The sequence below is a fragment of the Convolutriloba macropyga genome, chromosome 6 (assembly GCF_964194025.1).
Source record: "Convolutriloba macropyga chromosome 6, txConMacr16.3, whole genome shotgun sequence".
NCBI classification, from domain to species: domain Eukaryota; kingdom Metazoa; phylum Xenacoelomorpha; order Acoela; family Convolutidae; genus Convolutriloba; species Convolutriloba macropyga.
Genome location: NC_134473.1, coordinates 54,020,085 through 54,046,561, shown reverse-complemented (window position 1 = coordinate 54,046,561; position 26,477 = coordinate 54,020,085). Strand labels below are relative to the sequence as shown.

The 26,477-nt window shown below is 34.6% G+C and overlaps 2 protein-coding genes across 4 annotated transcripts in view; one reads left to right on the top strand and one right to left on the bottom strand.

The window, feature by feature from the left end:
• Nucleotides 1-26,477, top strand: part of LOC142341766 (uncharacterized) — a 553,339-nt gene that overhangs the window by 93,077 nt on the left and 433,785 nt on the right. The gene's annotated exons all lie outside the window — the stretch shown is intronic.
• LOC142341764 (gamma-aminobutyric acid receptor subunit rho-2-like) overlaps nucleotides 1-26,477 on the bottom strand; it is a 129,388-nt gene that overhangs the window by 66,097 nt on the left and 36,814 nt on the right. For 2 of the 3 annotated variants that reach the window (XM_075392974.1, XM_075392971.1), the window contains exon 1: nucleotides 22,023-22,622. The exons of the other annotated variant lie outside the window; for it this stretch is intronic. The gene's annotated coding sequence lies outside the window, so the exon portion shown is untranslated. Of the gene's footprint in view, nucleotides 1-22,022; nucleotides 22,623-26,477 lie in introns of those variants that run through there. 3 annotated transcript variants of the gene reach the window in all.

Below are 26,477 nucleotides of genomic sequence, written 5' to 3'. Positions count from 1 at the left end.
CGCTATTAATACGCGTAATACGTGAAGGATACTGAAGCTATCCAGGCCGCTCTTCAGCACCAATTCTGAAACGAATATATGACTAAAGACGAGTAGTAGTCGGCTCCACGAATGACCTAGGAATTGATTCGGAGCTAGTCATAGGTCTTGTGATTTTTTAGTCGTGTTGACTCAATTATAAACACGCACGAGACTAGATTTTGCTGCTGAAGGAAATCAGACCAAAACTCAACCAGCGCGAAAGTAAGACGCTAAAAATCTAACCAAAAAATTCTCTTCTCTCTCTTCCTCTCTCTGCTCTAAGAGCGAAACCACTATTTTCTCCGCTAAGCGGGACTATCTGCAGCAATTGTAAGTCTGCCAATTTTCTAACAAAAATAGAGTTAAATTATTATTCATATCCAGCAGTAAGATGGATTCAATTTCTTGATTAAGATTAGATATCCCACCATATTTTCAAGTAGGAATTAACCCCCAATTGTGCTCTATCATTTTTATCTATTTACTAATTAACCTTTGTATCTAACCAATTTTATTGTCTAGCAAATAACACATAGATTTGGAAATTAGCAAAGAACATTGTGAGCATATAGTGAGACTTATTCTAGCACGCAATTAAGGTCGATACAATAATATAGGTTTAGCTCTAGTGTGGTAATTAAGATCAAGCGAATAAAATACCTACCACATCAGAGTTAAAAACTGGTGCGACGAGGAATAAAGAACGTCGGTTGCTCACACATTTAGGAGCCTGGTGGACTTTTTGTGGCTAGTTTTCCAAACCAAAAACCCAGAGGTCACACAGGTTCTATGGTAGGGCCACATACCGCGCTATCCCAGTACCTGTGTGAGATGTTCTAAGATTCTGAACGTCTCAATTACGACCGACTAAAAGAGACGGGTTCTCCCCACAAAAGAACAGTCCACTGATTTAATAATTTTGAGCACCGGTTCTTTGCTTCTCAGACCCAAATTTTGACACTGTAGGTTGGTTTTTTAAGCGCACACGTGAGTACATAATTGTGTATCATAAAAAGACGTATTTGTACTCCCCCCCCCCGCACAAAATTCGACAAGACCGGTCACATTAATGTTACTTTTAGACTAAATAATTGTGTTCAACTTAACCAAATCTTTAATACTGTTAGCATAACGAACTGTACTATCCCCCCTAGTCCTATATACGAAATCATACATCAATATTCATTAATCTAGCTCGCATTTATTGTCCGTAACTTAACCTTAGCGTGTCCTATACATCTTAACTTTTGATTTATCATCTAAATTGTCGAACTTATCATCCTCCAAACCCATAGTATTGCAAAAACAAATTGACCCACATGCAAATAAGCCTAGTTTAACGTTGTTTTGCTTCATTATACATGCATAGTGTACCTTTTAATGTATCTAGAAGTTAATAAATCACTCTGATAGCTACAAATAACGTTGTATTGTTAACCAAACACCCCAGCAGTCACTATAACGCCTCGATTTAGCCCCCCAATTTCCAAAAATTTCATAGTTTTGAGTTAAACAAAGTTGGTTCTATGAGATTTTTAGCCCGATTTTGCCTATTTTCTGCCTAATTTAACAGGAATTTATGAGAATTCCTCCTAAAAATCAGCCAATTTTACAGAATTTTTCACAAGAATTGTCCGGAATAAAGTGAAAACTTTTAAATTTTATTAGATTTTTGAAGAATTTAGCCCTGTTTGGTGTAGAAATTGTGTGTTTTTTGCCTAAACTCACCTCAGTTTTGACTAAATAATTGAGTATTGGTGCCAAAATCCACTAAATTTCACCAAAATAAGCCCAGATTGTTCTCTAAAATTGCCAAATTAAGCTCATATATTCCTAAAATTCACTTATTTAGACCAAATTTTTTTCAATCTTTACCTAAAAAGTGCCCGATTTTAGAGCCTTTAGTCCTAAATTTGCCCATTTTTGACCAAAATATTTCAGTTTTTATCTAAAATTCATGCAAATTAATCGGTTTTAATCCAGAATTTGCCTGAAATTAACCAATAACTAACTATATGTAGTAAATTTTGACCACAATTTTTGCTTTTAGACACAAAATTGAAATAATTTTAACCCGAAACTATTAGATTTGACCCAAATTATCGACATATTAGCCCAAAATTGTCAAAAAATTGTCAAGTTTAGCCAAAATTTTCCCGATTTCACCCTGTTTCATTAAGAAAACACCCGCTTTTGGTAAAGAATTGTCAAAATTTGCCAAGATTTTACAATATTTTGTCTAAATTGATCTGGTAATTGATCAAAATTGACCCAAAATTGTCATTTTTTGCCCAAAATTGACCCAAAATTCACTCAGGTAATCCAAAAATTGCCCAGAACTTGTAAAAAATTACCCAAATTGAACCACAACAAGTGAAAAATATCTCATTTTGGATACAAATTAGCGGTACAAATCTCAAAATTGGCCTCAAAATTCCGAATAATTTCCTGAAATTCGCCAATAATCCTGAAGTATGACTAAATATTCGAACACAGAAACAAGAAAATAGCTATTGAAGACTATTAACGCCTGTTTTAAGTTCATATACTAATAGAAATATAGCGTTTTGTCCAAAACTAACCACCAAAACGGCAAACTTAAAGGAAATAACACGATCTTTTCGTGCAACCTTTTTCAGTAAACGTTCCCTTTACTGGTATTTTGTAATATTTAAGTTTCTCCTTCGTTTTTCTGAGCCATATATTCGATCGCACTTGTTGGGTTACGTATAATTCTGCTACAAATTCACTTCAACAAATTTAAATTTCCAGTTTTTGCAAAAAGTTTATGGAATACCTAATAGGAGACAAACAAATAAGTATTAAGGATAACTCAGCAGACTGTCGAGTGCTCAAATACGTCACTGACGTTGAACAATCATACGTGACAATAGTCTACCGTATCAAAAGAACAAAAACTGTTGGTCAAGTAACCATTTTCAAAGCTGAAAACACCTCTCTAGATTATTTGTTTAATAGACTTAATAAACGTGGCTCAATCATCGATTTACAATGTATGTACACTCTACCACACGCTTCCAATAAATGAGTGAAAGCAGCCAAAATCTGAAATTAGTACCCTTGCCAGATAATAAACTCTATAAGTTTGAAAAAGTTTGCATGTTTTCACCCACACTACCTAACTTTGTTAAAGAAATAATCCAAAAAGAAATAGTTTATTGTGTTCTAATAAGAAAATCTGATAGCGATAATCAAATCATTTCCTATCGAGTCAGAGTATATAGGCCAATACTAACAACCGCCTACTCTGAAAGCAATCAAAAACCAAAATTTTGTCAGTCAGGAAAATTTTTCTGGATAGAATTTCGACTAACCGAAGATGGTTGCTATCAACGAATGAACAAATGCCCATAATTATTTAATCTCAAAAATTTTTGTATAAAACGAAGTGAAAAATAAAACAAAAACTCTTTTTTATTCTTATTGTCTTATATTCAAGCTTATGGATATTAGTACAAAGCATCTAAATGTAACAATTTTGTACGACGATAAAGTTGCAAAAGTTAAAAGGTACACCTTAAATAACGATAAACAATCTCTGATTATTTATTACAGGTTTGTTAACGATCCGCGCCTACACAGTTTTATAACATATGCAAGTTCTAATCCTGATTTTTACAAAACTTTGAAAGCTTTGCACACGCCCAATAGTTATATTGAACTCTAGTTCACTCTAGTACCTAATTTTGTAACTTATACTGTCAAAAATTACACCTTTATTAGAGCAAAAGTTGAATTAAATGAATATTGACGCTAACTTCTTGAATATTACTATCAAACTTGGTCATAATACAGGCAAAGTTACTAGTTATAAATTAGATAAGAAAAAGCAATATTTGTACATTTTTATTAATTTTGATAACATTCCAGGACTAGCTTGTTACATAACACATGCGGAAAACAACCCAAAGATTAACCAAATTTTAGACGCACTTCGTACCCCAAATAGTGTTTTTGAGATAGGACCATTTGTTTAAGCAAATTGTCTGAATATTTTCTAAATTCTAAAAAAAATTGTTTGACCTTTTCATAGCTTCAAATTCTTTTGATTAGACTTTTATATTGCTTCTTTCGTTTATAGTATCTTTTTCATATAAAAACTTACTAATAATTCAACAAAAACCTTAAAACAAAAATGGCTAACATCGTAGCATACCCAGACATTTCTCTTGAAAAATTTACAGGCTTAGACCCAAGTGAGGACGTAGCAGATTTTCTAAGTCTAATAGAGAGAAAAATAGAGTTTTCATTAGGAGTTAGACCAGGACCAGGAGATGCACAAAATGCATATGACGCACGTAGAAAAGCATTATTTGGCTCAGTCTTAAGAGGACCAGCAGCCCAATGGTTCGATTCTTTGCCCGCAGCGGAACCATGGGATGATGTTAGGACAGGTTTCCTAAATAGATTCACAGACGAGAAAGACAAGTACAGAAAACGAATTGAGGTAGAAAACATTCGTAGACAACCAGATGAATTAATCAAAAGTTACGTACACAGACTAACAAAAGCAGTGGAAAAGGGATGGCCAGACCCATTCACAGATGCTCAAAGGCAAACTAAGTGTATGGAATTTTTTGTAAGAGGACTAACTCCTCCAGCACTTAAACAAAAAGCGCATCAATATTTGATAGAAACACCTAACGCAACATGGGAACAACTTAGAAATCAAGTTAGCACTAAAGACTTAAGTTTTGCAGTAAGTAGTGATTTCACAGGTACAGCATCTAGCAGCATAGACAATAAAATGGAGATGGATGGTATAAAAGACCAGCTCCAAGAATTAGCAAGTTTAATGAAAAACAACAGAATTAGCGCAGCCTACAACCCAAACGAGCCTAGAAATAAACAAAATTACACACGATTTTGTAAATTTTGCAGAAAGTCGGGTCACACAATAGCATATTGCTATGCAAACAGAGACTTTAAAGAACAAAACAGACAGCAACCACAGCAAAGAGATAAGTTTAGAGATAACTATCAAAGCTATAGAGGACGTCGTCCAAGAGAAGATAGTTATGATAGAAATCAGAACAGATACAGACAAGACACTAGACCACATAACAGTTACTACAACCAAGACAACCGCAGACAATAGTCTCCTCATCCTAGATCTGAGAACAATAACTTCAGAAATCGCTCACAAAGCTTTGAGAATCGAGATCGACGCTATAATAGCAGATCCAACGATCGTAGACCCCAGGACTATAGGAACTATTCCAGGGAACGACAATATGATCGAAACGATTCCCGAACAAGGTATCGTGAGTCAAGCAGTCCAAGACAGGACTATAGAAGAAGTAACAGTTCTAATCAGAATTCTAGAGATAACAGTAGAGATCGTAACTCAAACAGAGTTCAATTCAGAGAAAATAAAGTTAATGGATTCTTTGTGGACAATCAACAAGATGAAATTAATTTAAACTAGACGAGTCTCCGTACAAAAATAAAAAGACAAACATTTTTATTAACTTGTACATTCACGCCGTCGGAGACAGTAATAAACATAACAGTTTCGAATCGCAGTTTCTAGTTGACACAGGAGCAACGTGTTCCCTAATAAATTTTGATTTCCTACAAGAACTTAAGTCACTGATTGATGTTAAACTAATTGAGTCAAAACAGAAAACAATTGCAGTCAACGGTGAACGATTAAAATTGTTAGGCTACATTCATGTCCCAATCTCATTTGACATTGAAGGCAAATATTACACAGATCTCAAAACATGGGTTTCAGAGAAAAACGGTTGCGAATTAAACATCCTAGGAATGGACTTTTTGAATTTTGCAACAAAATCAATCGAGTTCACAACTCCAAAAATGAATTTAAAAATTTATCCAAACGTCTCAATCACGCTCTCAAAATATCAAACAAAAAGTTATCCTTTTGTAAGTAAAATTGAAAAAGTTGTACTTAACAGACCTTTCGAACTAGCACCGAAATCTAGCAGAGAACTAACAATTACACCATCAAACCAATTTTTCAAACAAGGAACATCATTTATAATTGACAATCGACTCCAGGACAAAGGTATTTACACATACAACGTCTATTGTGTAAGAAAAGAAAAAGAGTTGCCAATAATGCTAAATAACCCTGGTGATCGTAAAGTAACAATAGATAAAGGTTCAATAGGATACACTTTGGAAGAAATTTGTAAAAAAACACAAAAGTACACACTGATTGATAACGTCGCGTTCTTAGATGTCTTAACAGAAACTGAAACAGATTTCAATCACATCTTTCATGTGACTGAAAAAGTCGAAAACCCAATTCAGACTTTAGAAAATCCGAAATTAGACAAAACAGATATTAGACAAAAGTTGAAAAAAGCTCAGAAAAAGGTTCAAGAAAAAGAAATTGCAGACCACAATGAATTAGAAACAGATTTTAGTCAAGATCTAAAAGACTTAAAGCCAAAAGCAACAATAGAAGGTGAAATTCGACCACAACAAATACCACCAGAAAAACTGGAAATGTTTAGTAAATCAGACCGTGAGTTTCTCAAAAAATTTGACTTCAGTCAATCTGACATTAATGATGCACAATTACTAGATCTCATGAAACTTCTTGCCAGAGACAAGGACGTCTACTCTCAGCACAAGTATGACGTTGGCAAAATAAAGCAAAAATTTCACGTAAAACTTCTACCAAATTCAACCTTGACTAAGCGGAGACCATCACGAGTGCCATTGCACCATCAGGAAAAACTTGAAATTTTGCTAGATCAGCTCTGTAAAGCAGGAATAATTCGAGAAATGGGAGACGACACCGAAATGGGATCGTCATTTATTAATCCCGTTATCATCCTTCCAAAGGGAAACATAGTGAAACTAGTAATAGACGCTAGGTATCTAAACTCAATAACAGACCTAAGTAAGTATTCATGGCCTCTAGAGCCAATAGGTTCTTTATTGACTAGACTAAACGGAAACTACTTCACTACAAGTGATTTAAGTTCTGCTTATAATCAAGTCCCTCTAACGGAGGAAACACAACAATTGACGAGTTTCGTAATAGGTTCAAAACAATACACGTTTCAACGTGGTTTTTACGGACTTTGCGGACTACCAAACTTTTTCAGTAGGATAATGACAATCCATTTTGCACCCTTAATAAAATCTAGACAAGCCGTAACTTATATTGATGACACAATCATGCAAGCTCAGACAGCTGAAGAGATGTATGCAATCATAAAAAAGTACCATCTTTTGCTACGCAAAGCAGGACTGAAAGCTCAACCTGAGAAAACAAAATTCTTTTTGCGTAAAGTACAATTCTTAGGACATGTAGTAGGAAAAGACGGAATTCAACCAGTAAAGAAAAGGGTTGAAGATCTCAAAGCCTTAAAGACACCTGAGAATAAACGAGATGTAATGCGAGTCCTAGGTTGTTTAGGATTTTACAGCATGTACATAAAGAATCTGCATGTAGACAGTAAGCCATTTTACGATCTTATAAAAACTGAAACCACTTTTCAATGGACAGATGAACACGAGAAGTTGTTCAAAGAAATTAAGGATCGTATAAGTGAAGATACAGTCTTAGCAATTCCCGACACCAGATATCCCTTCCATGTTCATGTAGATGCATCATCAATTGGTGTAGGTTCAATCTTAGTCCAAGAATTTCCTACCGGAAAACGGATAGTTTCATTTAATTCTCGAGTTTACACAAAAGATGAGCAAAAAATGAGTACAACAGCTAGAGAACTTTGTGGCGTAATTTCTGCTCTACAAACGTATGAGCATTACATAATAGGTTCTCCACATCCAGTTTATCTCTACACAGACCACAAGCCCCTACTGTATCTTTGGGGACGTAGAGGAAAATTATCTCATCGATTTTTCCGCTATCAACTTGTCATTTCACAATTCCAAAACTTAAAAATAATTTGGACAGAAGGCAAAAACCTAGCCTTTCCAGACATTCTAAGTAGAAACGTCTCGATAAAAGACTTAGACAAGTATCAACTGAAACACAAAAAAATTCCGAAAGACATTAAATTCTACGACGAGTCAGGCATCGAAGAAAAATACTTCGTGTTGAATGACAATGGAAAGGGACAGAAAAATGATTGCTACCCCATTCTAAAACAAACTTTTCAAGGAGTTAAAAAACTGAATTTTGAAAATGAACAATTTTTTCAGACAAACTATAAAACCAGTGATCGAATTTGTTCAACTTCGGACATATCAGAATCCTTCTTGAAAGGAAATGCAATAAATCACTATCGCGGAAAATTCCCACTAAAAGAGCCAATCCTAAGCGAACAAGACGACAGTGAAAATTACTACTCTGATTTGTCTTTAGAATTTGATGATAATTTGGAAAAGGAAAAGGAGCACTTTGAAAAATTTTCTACAACAGAAGACGATCCTCTGTTAGATTCTGTTGAATTATCAGATTTAGAAATAGATGACATGAGTCTTGAGCAAGAGATTGAAGCAAGCAAAGCAAACTTTGAGAGAATAGCAAGTGTTCGACTAGCAAAACCAATTTGTGAAAATAACGAAATTTCAGATGGAAAAGAACTAATCGAGAAATTATCTAGTTTTGCTAAAGATATTGACTTGAACATAGCAGCAATCAGCCAGGAACAATTCAAAGACCCAGTCATTCAGACTGTAAGACAACTTTTTGAATCAGGAAACAAAGATGAGAAAAATGTAAAATTTCGACAATCAAAAGCCATGAAAACGTACTTGAATAATTTTGAAAATCTTTGCCTAATTGGAAACATTTTATGTATTAAACAACCAACTGAAGATCCAAATATTCAAAACATCAAAATATGCGCACCATTATCCCTCTTCTTAAAAATTTTTGAATTAGCTCACCAAGATGATTCGCTTTCTGGACACTCTGGAAAAGATAAAACATTGTCAAGCATAAAACGCTTTTTCTATTGGCCAGGTTTATATAAATGGGTTTCTCACTTAATAGCGAATTGTTTAGACTGTCAAAAAAATAAACAAAAACGCAAAGACTTAATTGAAGCACCACTTGAAAAATGGACAGAAACTGTACCTTTCCCCTTCCACACGGTACATATAGATCACAAAGGTCCAATAAATCCACCATCGAACGGAAATAAACATTGCCTAGTAGTAATTGATTCCTTTTCTCGTTACATCCAAGTTTACCCAGTTTCATCAACATCAGCAAGTGAAACAATATCAGCACTTGAGAAATTTTTTCTTACTTTTGGTATACCACAAAAACTTGTGTATGATAAAGGATCAGCCTTTATGAACGAGGAGTTCACAAGTTGGACTCATGAACTTGGAATTACGCATGCTCCTAGAACAGCATACTCTCCCTGGACCAACGGGAAAGTTGAGATCCAAAACAAACATCTTGGCACACATTTCCGAATCTTTTTTGAACAAGCTAATCGTAATTGGAGTGACTTAGCACCAAAGTTCGCGTTTGATCATAACACAACAGCAAACACTAGTACAGGATTAACACCCTACGAAATCGTTTTTGGCCAAAAGCCCCAAATTCCCCTTTCTCTGAAATTAGGATTATTAAGGTCTTCCAATTTAACTTGTAATTCAGAATTTTGCAAAGATTTACCACTCCACAAGCATTCAGAACAAAGTAGCAACAACGATCAAATAGATAAACTACTAAAACCAAAACTAAGTAGTTCATTGCTTGCTCGTGAAAATCAATTCAAACAAATTTACAAAACTGCATACAACAGAAGCCTAGAAGTTAACTCCAAAGCACATCAAAACAGAAACAAACATAAACTAGGTAAGCCTTTAGACGTAGGACAACTAGTGTTAATGGAAAACCACTCATTCGAGGACGGAAAATCCAAAAAGTTACATGAACTAAGAACAGGACCGTATGAAGTAACAAAAAAATTGACAAATGTTAATTACGAAATAGAACTTGTTTCAAACAAAACTGTCAAAAAAGTTGCCCATAGAAACCATCTAATTGAGTACTTCCCAATCGAAAACGCAATTTCAGAATTAGTTGTTGACTATGGTTTAAGGAATGAAAACTTCCAACCATTCTACAAAAATTTAATGAATAAACAAGTTGAAAAACTTAATAAGCCAATGGACAAATTTTCCTTTCAACAACCCTATACTGAAACTGAATTTCTACCAGTAGACAATTTTACAAGTAATTCGGATAACATACAAAATGAAAATAATCATGAAAAAACATTTGAAGATAACAATACCACAATAACAAAACCTGATTCGGGATTTCAAGAAGGTTTTTCAACTACGTTTGTAGATAACACACAAACACCTGATAACCGTAGTCGTAGTAGAACTAGAAGTTCTACCCCATATCCCGAAACACGTATTCGTTTTGCAGATCCACCTGACATTAGAGTCAGCCCTGTTAGAACCCAAACCCGTGTACAATCACCCGAAGCAAACCCAACTCCCTCGGATGATCAACGTTCATCTCGAATCGATCGTCGAATTTCGGGACGATTGAAAAAACTTACTGCTCGCTATCAAGCGGGATTTACTTAAATCTTATCTTATATATTTACTTTAAAGGTTCAAATCATCGGAAAATTAACTTCCGAGACCTTTTCTCTTACTTCTTCCAGCCTTATTCTTAGCTTTCTGACACTAAAAAAAACCAAAAACTCAGTCAATCACTAATAAAATAAAGTTATTATGAAAAACAATAACTTCCTTTATAAATATTTAACTGTTTTGTTTGTCTTTACTGTTGTATCTTTTTGTAGACCCTCAGTTAGAAATGAGTTGGATGACATCTCCCCTACGTTAAAAGTTGTTCATTATGACTGTTCAAAAATGAAAGAAAGCAAAATGTATGCTTTAAATCAAGTAGCTCAATGCAACATTAAACCGGAAAATATTAAAGTTGCACCTGCAACGGTGACACTGTATCAAAGATCGTACAGAACAAAAGTAGAGGCAGTGATGTGTCGAGTAAAATCGCAAGCTTTGAGATGGCACTGTAGATTTTTATCGCACTCTTCTTTAGCATATGACCAAATTTCTCTTACAACTGACGTCATAGTAACGCCAGAAGAATGCAGACGTGCAAACAAAACAGGAAAAATAGCAATAACAGAGTACGATAGAACTTATAAGCTAGACATTTCAAATGAAGTTTTAAAACACCAATACACACACGGTGGTCTGAATGAGGACGACCACTTAGAAGATAACACAGATTGCTCTGCGTCAGGAGAAGTAAAACTTTATTCCTTTGAAACACAAATGCAAAGAGTTGAACTCGAAGTTGATCAGGAAACAAAATCAGTTTTTACCCCATTAGGATTAAAACTTCCATGCGAACTCAAGGAAGGAGGTTGTGAAACAACATCACTAGACCCCTTCGCTTACTCATGGGATGTGCCAGAAAATTGCATTGTTACAAAACTTTTCACTCAAGTTGCAAAAATGATAAAGTTCACAAACGAACCAGATCCACCACAATACTACATCATAAGTACGCACGACATGCAAAATGATGTTTATCGTTTGCAAAACAACATGAAAATAGACCACACGCGAGACATAAAACTGAGGATAAATAATGAAAGAACTTATATTTGTGGAAAGCCTACTCCTTTGTTTATTACAAACTTTGATGATTTATTTGTTTCCTTCACAGGCGGATTTGATATGAATACGGGAAAAACCGTAATTTCGAAAAATAGTGTTAATTATTACAAAATGCAAGTCGGCACCGACAACAAAATAAGGGTGAACGGTTTTTACGAGACACCTAAAAACGAGCTAGTTGGTAGCCAACATTTTGGAAATCATAAAAAAATTCTTGAAAACGTTGGAAAAGACACTATCGATTATGATGAGACGCACTCAAATCCAAATGATCAATGCATTGTCTAGGAAAACAATAGATTGGCCGGATACATGTTAACCGGAAATCGTTCAATGTTTTTAGAAATTGAAGGTGTTATAGGTTTTCTATATCCGTGTCCAAAGAAAATTTCACCGCTTAAAGTACTTGATTGCTGTTACGACCGTATTCCGATCTTTTATGACGGAAAAACTATGTTTGTTAATCCTATTACGCGCCAAACATTTCCATTTGCAAATGAAATAGACTGTACAGATACTTTCAAAAATTTGTTTCAACTTGATTTAGATAATAATAATTCTTGGTATCAGTTGATGCCGGCGCCAGTTCCTTTTAAACCGCCCGCTGTTTTTGCTCCACAACAAATTGGTTATATTCAAAAAATCCCTGATTATGATTCTCGTCGTGCAGGTATCTACACTGTAAACCAGTTGAAAGATTTTTGGAGAACAATTTTGCATAAATCAGCTTCTAATTCAGTTTTGAAAAAGATTTCTCGAACAGTGCTTCAAAATGCACACGTAGACAGTAGTCAACGCGATATCTATCGCGCCGCAGGTCTCAATAATCGACTATACTTAGATTCAATGTTGTCACCATCATTTTTCCTTGATCACTTTAAGAGTACTTTTGGAGAAATTGGCTATTACATAGAAAGAGCCGGAATTTTATTTGCATGTTTCATGTTGATCAAGTTCTTGATCGATGTCGTAATTTTTATTTTAAGAGCTTTCGAGATACAAAAACTGTCGAAAAACACTATTGGTTTTTGGAAAACACTACTAGGAGCCTCGTACAATTTGTTTCTACTTTCCATTGTCACATCAATTTATCAAACTCCTAAAAATGATGAAAATTCTGATAACAATACAAACAACGAACCAAACAGAAGTCGATACCTCAAGCACACACCAGATAATAACATCTATCACGACAACAGTCAAATTGAATTGTCACCACTCACTGCACCTGAAGTAGTATCACCACCTATTCAAGAAATACCACATCTTTATCCTAAAGTTCCTACTGAGCAAGAAGTAAATGCAATTGCTCCCCCATAATTCAGTCATCCAATTTGTCTTTTTATACTTAATTAATCACATTTCACCAACTCTTATTAGTTTAAACCTAACTGTTTCAGCATTATGATCTGAGATGCAAAACTTTAATGATCTTTCTGTATCCGAGTACCATAAAGGTTTATTTATTAAGTTTCACGAATTTTACGGACATATATATTACTCTTTTACACCCGCTTATGAAAACTTAGTGCATTTAAAAGTTAGCGCACCCAAATTTTCTGACTTAGTAGACATATTAATTTTTATACTCTTAAGGAATTTTTACTTGATTGTGAATATGGTCTACTAGATTTAGGAAGCAACATCCACTTTCTTTTATAAAATGATGCACCTCGATCTTCAAAAGTCCCTTCGGGAACTAATTATTTTATTTGCTATTTTATACGTTTTAACTAATTTTGCTTTATTTCCTAAACATTTTAGAGAACCAAACGTATTTACAGTACATTGCAAACACTTCGAGCTCCATCAGCACGAGAATAACGTATTGGAATGTACTTTTACTACCAAGGCAGTTTAGTAAGACCTTATCAAATTAATCGATCCTTTACTATCCATTTTCCCTATCAAGTAACTCCCACTCTAGAAGTTTTGTTCGATTTTGTAGACTCTTGGGACGAAGGTTCAATAAAAATACCAGCTTTTTCCCCTTATTGGAACTTTTTTTTTAATGCTTTCAGAGCAAAATTTAGACGAGCTTCCCATTGACATCTCCGACTGGTAATGATTAATATACAGAATAGATCCCTTACCCTTAAATTAAATAACATAAAATATATTATCCTTGGATTATCCACAACCCATAACTCATTTATTATTTATATTCGACAACCCCACAGCATTTTAAATGACTATCTAACCTTAAAAATTAGTCACCCCCAAATACTCGAAATAGCCCTATTCCTATCCTTCTTTTCTAACGCAGAATTAACAATTAAGTATCCTATTCCTTTATTTTAAGTCATGTTTTTCCTTTTGAACCAAGAACTAGTTGAGATTTGCAGCTTCGTGAAAACCTTTGAAACTGAACCTTCCCTTCAAGCATTTATTTTAGTAAACTTGAAGAACGTGAAAACCCAGAAAACATCAACCCTCTCAGTCTACCCCACTTCAATTTACTGGGATTATTTCTTTTACCTCCTCGATAACGAGTCTAAATGTGCTAGAAGTATCTCAACAGAATCCAATAAATTATTGTAATTATGATTTTTCACCTCAACCAGCATTTAGTCAGAATAACTGACATTAAACGTTCCTTTACCGAGACTGACAACTATACCTCCCCTTCCTTAGAAATTTATTATGTTAATATTGACACCCAACAAAATTTAATGAAAACCCTAACTCCCCTCTCACCCCATTGGAATTTCTTTTTGAAAATAGAAAAGTCGCTCGTATTAAAATTAGGTCAATCAAATCTCCCAAATAACCTTAATAACGAAACTATCTATCCATCCCGAGATTTTTAAAATGGGAAATTGTTTTTCCTTTCGAATAGTTTTTCCCCTCCAAAATTCATCACGCCCCCCTGTTGTCGAGTATCGTGATGAATGTCCCATTTGTTTACGAATTACATCATGCTGGAAAAAACTGCACCCTTCGGACGGAGACCAACCCCCCATCTAGTTTGCACTGATTGCAGAACTAACCTCTTCAAACAATCTTCCCAACCAAATTGCCCCCTTTGCCTCCGCCATATTTACACCGTATCCATTAGTTTTTACTACCGATGCTTCTGCTGCAATCAACTAAAGAAATGTGTCACCTCCTCAACTCACCCGCACATAAAATGTCACCAGGACCTTGGACATTTTGTGTGCAAACCCTGTGCCCAAGATAAACATAATTGCCCCATTTGTCTGAAGAAGATCAACCCTCACGACGTTTGGTCGGAAAGCTGTTAAACAATGCAAATGCACCCCATTTACGTCCCAATTCTTCTTCTTCTCTCCTTTATCGTCACCCTCTCTGTTGGCCTCCTCCTAGAAGTCCTCATCCTTCTCCTAATCTAACGACCCTTCACCACTAGCAGGTATATACTGCAACACAAAAAACCCAGCTGCTCGGGTCGTCGCACGGAGGGGAGCCACGAGGTCCGAAACCCGATTTAGTCAGTTAAATCTGACACAATCTGATTCAAAGCTTCTAAACAATTAAATTTTTTGTTAATAGGATATTCCGATTTTTAAAACGGAGATTGTTTTCAAAATTTCAATTCCTTCGATTTTTTCTTTTCTTTCTTTCCACCCCGGTGGGAGCTTCGCAAAATTGACTCTGCACATAATGTGTGATTGCAATTCTGTACTCTAAGAGTATGATTTTGTTGGTACCTTTAAAAGTACGATTGTTTTCTTTTCAGTACAACTAGATTTCGTTTTAACCTTTATTTGTAAGTGTATTTATATTTATGTTTGACAAGATGTCGAAAAGATCCCACCAGACCGCAACCCCCACATTGCCAGAGGAGCAGTATGACCCATTGACCAACTGGATGGCTGATCTTCCACCTTTAGCAAAGAAGCCTAGAGCAATCCATCCGCGTCAACGTGGTCATCTCAACAAACAACAACTTAAACAACAACATCAACACCAACATCAACAACAATACCGACAACAGCATGAGCCCCATCAACATCAACAAACCACAGTTAAAAGCAACTCTCATCAAGCACCTCTTCAGCCTATTCACAGTTCCATAGACGACGGATTGCCCAAGGGAAGAGATTTTCCTTTGAAGGAAGAGAGGCTGGAGCACCAACGGATGAGAGAGATGCATCCGTTAGACAACAATCCAAAATTCGTTAAGTCGTTGGATTATTCCCTCACAATGGACTGTAACCAATGGTGTCTGTCAGAGGAAACAGTGATCAAAAATAAAGTTACCGGCCAGACGATCACTGTTCCCACCGACATCCTACCGGTGATTCCTGACTTTTCGTTGGTACCGGCAATGAACCTGTGGAGACTTCGCTCCCGAAATGCCAACGAAAGGTCATATGAAGTGGCTCACAAGACGCTAGGCTGTAGGATGCACGTCCCTTTTTCCAACCTTACAGCCTTCCCAGAAAACACAAACATGGCCGAAACAATTTCCACCACAGATCTAGTGGTTGAGAACTCCACATTCCGGAAACAACTCTGGGAGTCAGAGAATGCTCTAGCAGACCTTCAGAGCCAACTGAGCGCTCTCCAAATCTCTGCAAAGACAACCAACAACGAGAAAGAGATAATGAGAAAAAAGCTGGTCGTTTGTTCAAAAACTTTAGAAATTAGAGATACCCAGCTGAAAACTCTAATCAAGAAGTCAAATGAGCTCATTGAAGCCAATCAAAGCCTTGCAAAAGAATTGAAAGCGCTAAAATTTATAAAGAACAATTAACATTGATTTCTGATTTTGTAAACTTCCTTTCACATTAATATTCTAAGACTCATTTTCGTCTTTGCTGTATTTGTAACAACTCTTTCACTATTACTTTGTTTATGTGTCTCATGAAATTTTCCATTTAAAGGCTACTAATTTTGTCGCACAGTATCATTGCTGTCCATTGATCTTAATAGTCTTAACTTTTGTAAACTTCTCCAACGAGCATATATTCTAGTATTTCTACTCTTAATCACCAACCGGTTCTTAAATCTTATTAGTCTCATAACTGGTGTATTTGCTATCCCGTCTCTATTTGTAAACTAATATGTAAACTGCAAATTTGTTTAAAATTCTATACCTAGTAACCCTCATCAGTATCGCAAAGTTGTAACTTTTAAAAGTATTATTTCCCTTAATATGTTGCTTTTTACTTTGCAACTTTTTGTAAACACTATTATCGTTTCTTTAATACTCTTAATGTAAACTTTGTACGATAGAGCACAATTTTTCTCCTCTTTAAACCGGGGTGAGCTGTAGTATTGCTAATTGGATAATTGCCGCCGCAATTACCGATACTACAGAGAGTATAATTATTTAACCGTCGACTTTGTGAACACTTTAGACTTAGTCTAAACTGACTGAATATTAAGAGAGAGCTATGCTGCGTGAATTTCGTTGAGTGAATGAATACATTATTCATAGCCAAATACTGCTGTGTATTATTTAATACACTATGCAGCGGTCCATACCGGCTGATTCACCACCGCTATTAATACGCGTAATACGTGAAGGATACTGAAGCTATCCAGGCCGCTCTTCAGCACCAATTCTGAAACAAATATATGACTAAAGACGAGTAGTAGTCGGCTCCACGAATGACCTAGGAATTGATTCGGAGCTAGTCATAGGTCTTGTGATTTTTTAGTTGTGTTGACTCAATTATAAACACGCACGAGACTAGATTTTGCTGCTGAAGGAAATCAGACCAAAACTCAACCAGCGCGAAAGTAAGACGCTAAAAATCTAACCAAAAAATTCTGTTCTCTCTCTTCCTCTCTCTGCTCTAAGAGCGAAACCACTATTTTCTCCGCTAAGCGGGACTATCTGCAGCAATTGTAAGTCTGCCAATTTTCTAACAAAAATAGAGTTAAATTATTATTCATATCCAGCAGTAAGATGGATTCAATTTCTTGATTAAGATTAGATACCCCACCATATTTTCAAGTAGGAATTAACCCCCAATTGTGCTCTATCATTTTTATCTATTTGCTAATTAACCATTGTATCTAACCAATTTTATTTTCTAGCAAATAACACATAGATTTGGAAATTAGCAAAGAACGTTGTGAGCATATAGTGAGACTTATTCTAGCACGCAATTAAGGTCGATACAATAATATAGGTTTAGCTCTAGTGTGGTAATTAAGATCAAGCGAATAAAATACCTACCACATCAGAGTTAAAAATGAAGAATGTGTTGAAGAAATAGTGGCGAGAATGAAATTGAATTTATTTGATGAGAAAATCGATGACACCTTTCCATACTGAAACTTAACAAGCAAAAGGGAAAAAAGAGAAAAAACGGAAAAGAATCATTGTTATCTCTTGAACTCAACTGGTCACAATGTGGTAAATAAAATAAGATCTGAAATGAAAAAGTGAAGTTTTATTCAAATATTACTTACCAGAGAGTCAAGTGTATGAAACTAATAGTTTATCAGACCATGTGACAGAACAACAGTTATAGACATTGTATGTAAAACGCAACTACTAATTTGAGTTAGCAACGGCTCATGAGAGTGTCAAAGGGGCCTTCCAATAATGCGGCTTAGTGATATGAAATAGAAAAACAAAAAACAAAACTGTGCAAAACAAAAAACCTTTAATTTTAAACGAAAATAGGCAGCGCCAAACTGGTTACAAAAACTTACAAATAGAATAAACAAATAAATTTCATTCGAGAGCAAATACGACCTTTAACTACTGCGAATAGCAGACATGACAAAACCAAAACAACCTTTAACTTGACAAAAGCACTGGTTTTTGAAATTAAGTTGTTTAAAACTATAGATATAAGTTGAAATTGCATCTATAATTATAATTAAGTTATGCTTCATTTGGGTCCCAAGAAAATCAGTCAATGAAAATACTGAGAGAAAAGACAACAAGGAAAACTCCAAAACTGGGTCCAATTTGAAATCAGCGTGACCAAAAATCTATCTTCAAGCTAGCCTGGCTTTTCTTTATGTTCATTCAATTTTGGCTGATTGGTACTTTCAGCAGAGAGCTACGAAAGTGGTACCACTGAGAGCTTAAAAACTGAACCAATCCTTTACGAACATTTTTCGTTTTTTCTTTTCAAATTTTTAACTCTACAAGAAAAGATGATACTTAAAGTTTGTAAAACTTTCCCACGTTTTTAGCCCTTTGAGGCTGCGCTTAAGTTTAGATGCCTAAAATAACATGAGATACATTTCTCTATGTATTCCTTCAGCAATACCTCAAAATCCTGTTTTGAGTTTCTCTGAACAATCAGTTGGATACTTTTTGTTTTAAATCAGTAGCTGAGAACAAAATAGACAAAATAGTAAGAGCGCCGCATTCCCAGAAAACAAAGAAAAGAAAAAAACGAGGTGCAACATATTCAAAATCTGATAAAGATTATAATGATCAAATCTCTACAAGTTCTGAAGTCCCGACAATGGTTCTCCAGAAATTCTTGGAAAATTGTTGTGTTCTGTAAGTGACTAACCACAAACGCACTAAGCAAAAAATCACACGAGTGAAATCAATCTTAAAGCTAATAATTTCAGGAAACTAATTTAAAGAATGCTTGTGGTTGAAAAATTTGAATCTTAAGAGTTTGATGAACACTTTGACAGCTGTTTCATAACGAATTCTATTACTCTGTATTCCTTTCGTGGATTCATTGGCATTTTCTGTCTTGAATTTGTTTTCAAATAACTCAAAAATAACTCAAATTTTTTACTTACGGAAAAACAATATTTTCAATTTTTCAAAATTTTGATGAACAAGGTATGAACGAGGACGATCAATTTTAGCTTTGTGAATATTAAAGTTTAAAATTTCGCCTCTTAAACTAAAATTTGCGTACTTTTAACGTTATTGTGATCGATCATAAGTTTTGTCTGAAACCTATAGTTGATGCAATGATAATAAAGTGGTGTTACGAACTATGAGTACCCGGTTTGTCCACCATAATCCAAATTTGGACACAACGCGTTTTTCCTACGTGGAGTTTAAAGAAAATTGAAAAGCAAAGAAAGATTTGTTTATTTAAGTGACTTGACTTTTAAATGGAGTAGAACTGTTTATTCATAACATTGCAGTTACAACATAGCATTTCTTGTCTTGTTTTTGATATTTCAAAGCCAAACCGTACTGTTGAAAATCATACTCCAAGTGCAAGTATTTTTATAGTGTAAAACATTTTCAAACCAAAATGTTTCAAAATTAAGTTTGAAGTTGACGCAGGCGTAAATTAAAATTCTTAGTACGTTTTATGTAAGGAAAAAACATAAACCATACAAAAACAATTAGTAAGCTTTTATACATACAAAACGTACATGCATTTTCTTACTACGGTTTATAATTCTAAATCAGTTTTAAAAAGATTTATTAAATATGTCGATTATGTTATATGGAAGGAAAATCTAGCAAAATTTGTTTTTTTTTCAAAACGAACACAATTATGTCTAAGCTCCCTCTCTCAGAGTGCCTGGTTTTCAAGTGCTAAAAATTCCCAAGCTGAGGTGCCAGACGGAAAATGGTATGTCCAGACCATCCCAGTTGGAGAAATTTTTTTGTTCAAACTTTCGTGCGTTCACCACACCTTCGTGCGTTCACGTGCAGACCCTTTCTAGGCTCACCATTTTTGCTTCCGTTCGTATTCAGACTTTCGTGCGTTCACCAGACTTTTATGCGTTCATTTACAGAAATTCAGCTGATTATTGATCCCCCGTCAGACTCCCGTTCGTTCATGTTCAAATCTTCGTGCGTTCATGTTCAAACTATCCAGCGTTCACCAGATTTTTGCGCGTTCACCAAACTTTCAGGCATTCACAAGACTATGGTATTTTCACCAGAAATCCTCTGTTCATGTTCAGACTTTCCTGTGTTCATCAGATTTTTGTGCGTTCATGTTTAGACTTTAGTCATTTCACCAGACTTTTGTGCGCTAATGTACAGAGTTTTGTGCATTCGCCAGTAATTTGTGCGCAAACCAGACTTTCGTGCGTCGGTTCAAGTTCAGAGTTTGGTGCATTCACTTATATACCTTCGGGTGTTCACCTGACTTTTGTGCGTTATTGTACAGACTTTTGAGCGTTCACCAGATTTTTGTGCACTCACCAGATTTCCGTTCAGACTTTTGTGCGTTCATGTTCAGACTTTCGTGCGTTCACTATACTGTTTTGCATTCACCAAATTTCAGTGCGTGCAACAAACTGTTGTATTTGATCAGATTTCATCTGTTCATGTTCAGACCTTAGTGCGTTCTTTTCTAACTTTTCGTGACTTTGTGTCCAGGCTTTCATGCGCTCTAAGTCAGTCAAACTGCAATTACTACACATAGCTTTCCAACTTGGCATAACTTATTCATTTCGCGTCTACATCTTCAAAATTATTAACTGGCTAGTACAGTTTTGAAAAAACTTTGCGCAAAAGTAAGAATAGGCTTTGCACTTTTTTTTGGTAAAACATAATTTACTCTGGCGTGTAAATTTTAATTTTGATTTTGTAAACTTCAGCTACTTTCTTTTCTACGAAAAGTAGAAGTTTTACAGAGAACGCAAAAGACTGAATGCAACTCTTTTCGCTTTTGACATTTTGCTATTTATTATTATTAACTCAATTGAATTTCGGCTCGGCTTCCACATGAGTGGATACTCTGATGTAGAATTGCTTTGGGTCTCCTTATAGGTATTAGTTTCTTCGAAAAGGCTAAAAAAATTAGTGTTCATGTTCAGATTTATGTGCGTTCATTCGTGTTTCCTGACCGTGTACTTTTGTACGCACGACGCCCCCTTGTATGTTTATTTTGGTCTGGACATATCCGACTTGGGTCTGGGACCTCAAGCTGGGTTATATGTTTTTTTGGATCTTTTTCCGTTTGTGCCCCACCCACCGTAGGGTATGCAACCCCCAGTTACAGAGCACGTGTCATTACATAGTAAATCACTATGTAAAAATATGGTACATGCGTCTGGTTGGTGCAAACAATATTCGCCCACTAAGCTAGAGGGACACAAACGGAAAAGTTCCGATTTTTAGTTCAACTAGATTATTCTTTACCACTATAATCAATCAAGCTTTGAAGTCAAATGACACTAAGTTCAATATATACTAGAGAAAGTAAGTCGAGTATATCTAAGTCACGGTTTTCGACCATCAAATTATTTTTCATGTCGAACTTAGCACGTTAACACTTATAAGTTTGTACAGGAAAATTAACCTAGACATAAAATATGAATTTATTAATATTTTTTCTTAAATAATCGCTGTGATATTGTTCAGAGTTGCTGTAAATCGTGCCTACATTTACTACATATGACGATATCAGGGTCAGTACATGGCCCTGGTAAAAGCGCAAACACTTTGTTTCCCTTCAGTTGAAAATAAAACGATGTGGAAGGGAATCGATGCTAAAATGGAAAATACAAAGAGAACTTACCTCGCCAATTTGAACTGCGGCAAACTTAGGAACTACCAAGGGAGTCATAAATAACAAACATAATAAACAAAATAATAACAAAACATCAAAAGTTGCACCCAAAATGACCCTAGCGACGCACATAAAATTCAAAAAGAATTGTAAATTTATTATGGAGCTTTTTTGTTTTTCACCATCAAAAATGTATGCCCGTGTGTATGTGTATTTGTGTGTCGTTTTGTTCCTGTAACGCCTTTCAAAACAATAAAAACATTTATAATTCCACCTTATAATACACAGTTGTTGCAGTTGGGTGAACAAATTTTAGTTTGGCTCAACTACTGCTTTTCAACTTTAATTGAACACGGTCTGGGGGGAAAACTTATAAAAAGAAGCAAGCTGAATTGAATTTCACTTGAAAGTACATAGCAAAATGCATTAATAATTCATATTTTGATATGAGATTCAATTTGCCAGTGCAGTGACTTTCGGAAAGACGAAAGAACCCTCCCATTGTTGATTTATGCTTTTAAGACCCAATATAGAAAACTAGTTCACAAAATGCTCTAAATCAAGTAAAGCAAATATTGAAAAAAGGTGTTTTTATTTTGGTCGCTTAAAAGCAACTTTTTCAACGCCAATATATCAAATGGTATGTATAATGGGTATGTAAGCTGTTCATATTTGTTCCCGACTCAAGAGGTAAGGCAAAAATAATTGCCTTATTAAATTATTAAAATTATTGCAGCTGAACAAATATTATTAATATCTCAAATCATCAAATATTTATGACTGTGAACAAAACATAAGGACTGCGGCTTCAAAAGTAAATTAAATTCCATATTCGGAAAATTAAGTTCGTCAAATCGAGGGTTGGACCTTAGCTATTATTGTTCTTCGGTTCTTTTAGAAATGGCAGAAGATTTATGCCTGGCTGGGTTTTTCTCGGCCAAATAAGGAAACAATTAACACATCCCAGAGAGCCAAGTGTGGTGGTATCGGTTCGAGGACAAAATACCCCACGCCAAAAATACCCAATATGCCAAAATATCCAAATAATACTCAACATATTACCATATCGTTCAAAATAGCAGAAAGACTTTTAAGGATAATAATGCCGAAGTAGAATAACATCTACTGTAGTTAAATTCTAAATGTAACGCAAGCTATTTTGGCCCCGCTTCACGACCCATGGTCATGGCTGTGCGGCCTTTATTTGGAATTATCACAACCGAACATCTGATCACACTAACCGTTTGAATTGAACTTAGTAAAGAATGCTTGCAGTACAAACTGCAAATTGATAATCGGATTATTGATCGAAGAGAATGATTTGGGTATTACCGCTTCGAGTATTTTGGCACTTTAGGTATTTGGCATTAGGCAAATTGTCATAAAAACGATGGTACCATATTCAAGCTCTTGAAGCGTCGAATCAAACTTATAACATCTATTTTTTTTTAATCATTTTATGTTTCTCAGTTGGAACACAGGAACTGGGAGAGTGTACGGCATCATTTTCAAGGAACATTTTTAAAATGAGGTTCTTTAATAGAAAAAAAAACAAATATTGAAATCTTTTTCGAAAAGTTCTTCTTTTTTTCCAATCAGCTAAGAAGGCATCGGTGAAAAAGAAAAAGTTTATCATGGTACTGGCTCAAAAAGAACTGATCTCTGGTAGAATCGGAAAATTGAGTAACCCTTAAAATTGAACGAAATCCTAATATGAAATGATTAAAAAAAGTTGCGATTTCATAGAGCTTCGAGATATTGCATAAATTTCATTTGCTGCAAAAGAACTGATACATGAGTGGAAATTTTAGTACAAATTTTAATGAATTGCACTGAAACTCGTCGATAAAAATTTCGATTACAATTAATAAGAAATTTGATTTTGAATTTTAATAAGAAGTACATTTAAATTTATTCTTGCACAAACAGTTTTGCTGCAGAAGAACGAAACCCAAACATACCAAAAAAGCAGTTACAAATCATTTTTGAATTCCATGCCCTTCCAAGTTATAAAAATATTTTATGTTGTTGTTTTAAAGCTAATGTGAAAGATTCCACACTCCGTTTGTTAGTTTTCAAATCATTAGCGCGTTTCAAAAAAATGTTGCTCTCATTGGCTTCTTCTGAACTGGAAAAAAAATCCTTCAAAAAATTTCATTTTGCATATTTAATTATTCCGTCAACTAGTTTAAATTTAGGAAGATAAATTTGCTTATTTAAAAAAATGCTCTTGATTTATAGAATCCCCTTTACCATCAACTCAAGTAAACGCCGGCATATAATTTTTGGTTAGTGTTATGTATGGAGAAAATAAAAAACAAAATTGATTATTTAGTAAACAATTATGGCCATGCAAAACGTACAAGCATCTGGTTCATAAATCTAAATTAAATTTAAGGTTTATAATGTAAATATATAAAATTAAATTTGGAAGATCTTCCAAAACCAACGTTTAAAAATAGGTATACAATTAGTTCTAATCGCACGAATCCCCGGCCAGAGTGCCTGGTTTTCATATGCTAAATTATACATGATTATTAGTTCAATTTGATTATTATTCGCCACTATTTTCAATCAAGCTTCAAAATCAAATCACACCACGTTCAATATACAACAGAGAAAGTAAGTCGAGAAAAACTAAGCCTCGGCTTTTGATCAAATTTTTAAGTCAAACATTGCACGTTAACACTTTTAACTATGTACAGGATAATTTACCAAAACATTCAATATGACTTTAATATTATTCCTTCGAAAAAAAAAATTAAGTTCGTCAAATCGAGGGTTGGACCTTAGCTATTATTGTTCTTTGGTTCTTTTTGAAATGGCAGAAAATGCATGCCTGGCTGGGTTTTTTCGATCAAATAAGGAAACAATTAACACATCCAAGAGAGACAAGTGAGGTGGTACCGGTTCCAGGACAAAATACACTACGCCAAAATTACCCAATATGCCAAAATATCCAAATAATACCCAACATATTACCATATCGTTCAAAATGGAAGACAGTCTTTTAATAGTAATAATGCTGTAGTGGAATAATATATACTGTAATTAAATTGTAGATGTAACGCAAACTCTTTCGGCCCTCTTTCACGACCCATGGCCAAGGTTGTGCGGTCTTGATGTGGAATTATCACAAAGAACATGTGATCAAAAAAACCGTTTGAACTTTGTTAAGAATGCTTGCAATACTAACTGGAAATTGGTAATCGGATTATTGGTGGGCGAGAATGAATTGGATATTATTGCTTTGAATATTTTAACACTTTTTCCAATCACCTAAGAACTCATCGGTGAAAAACAAAAATTTTATCAAAATACTTGCTCAAATAGAACTGAACTCTGGCTAAATCGGAAAATTGAGCAACCCTTAAAAGTGGTCAAAATGCTAATATGAAAAGATAAAATTGATGCGATTCAATTTCGAGACATTACAGGCTCTAAATTTCGTTTGCTGCAATAGAACTGATACATGAGGAGAAATTTTAGTAAAAATTTTAAAGATTTGCAACCAAATATGTCGATAAAAAATTGATTCAAAATTCATAAGAAAATCGATTTTGAATTTTAATAAGAATTACATATAAATTTGTTCTTGCACAAGCAATTTGAGTAAAAGACGAAAATTGAATAAAATTACAATCACTTTCCTGCAGAAAAACGAAACCCAAACATACGAAAAAAGCAGTTACAAATCATTTTGGAATTCGATGCCCTTCCAAGTTATCACAAAATAGTGTCGTTGTTTTAAAACTAATATGAATTATTCCACATTCCGTTTGTTAGTTTTCAAATCATTTGCGCGCTTCAAAAAATTATTTCTTTCATTAGCTTTCGAGCTGAATAAGAGAATCCTTCAAAAAACTGCATTGTGAATATTTGAATATTACGTCAACTAATTGAAATGTAGAAAGCAAATTTTGCTTATTAAAAAAAGTCTCTTGAGAGCAATTAAGTACAAGCCTGTAAAACAAATACATGAACTCTTAAGAACGACTTAGATTCACTGAATGCTGCTTTTCTTTGTTTTATGTCCACATTATTTAAGACAAAATTTATACACAAAGTCTCATAGATTGCTATGATTCCTTATTTTTGGTTGATTGACACAAAAACCAGAAAGCAAGAACAGAAGTATTAACGTTTTGTTACACAATTTTTGAAGTGCTTCCTTGTTTGTTTGTTTGTTTGAATGAATTACTTCTTTGCCGGAAAGTTAGTGAAACAGCATCTTCATATAACTTTTTTAATCCACTTTTTCTCTGATTTTTCGAAAGTTTTCTTGATTTTTTTTTAAAAATGAAAATTAATCTTCAAAAGAATTATTGTAACATAGTGATCCAAGGTTAACGTGTAAATATCTCAAAAAGATGATTTGTTTTGAAACTTATTGTCTTCGCATTTTAGAATCCAAAATTGTTGAGGTTCTTTTGAGGTGATAGTTTGGACTGGAGCCGTCAGTTT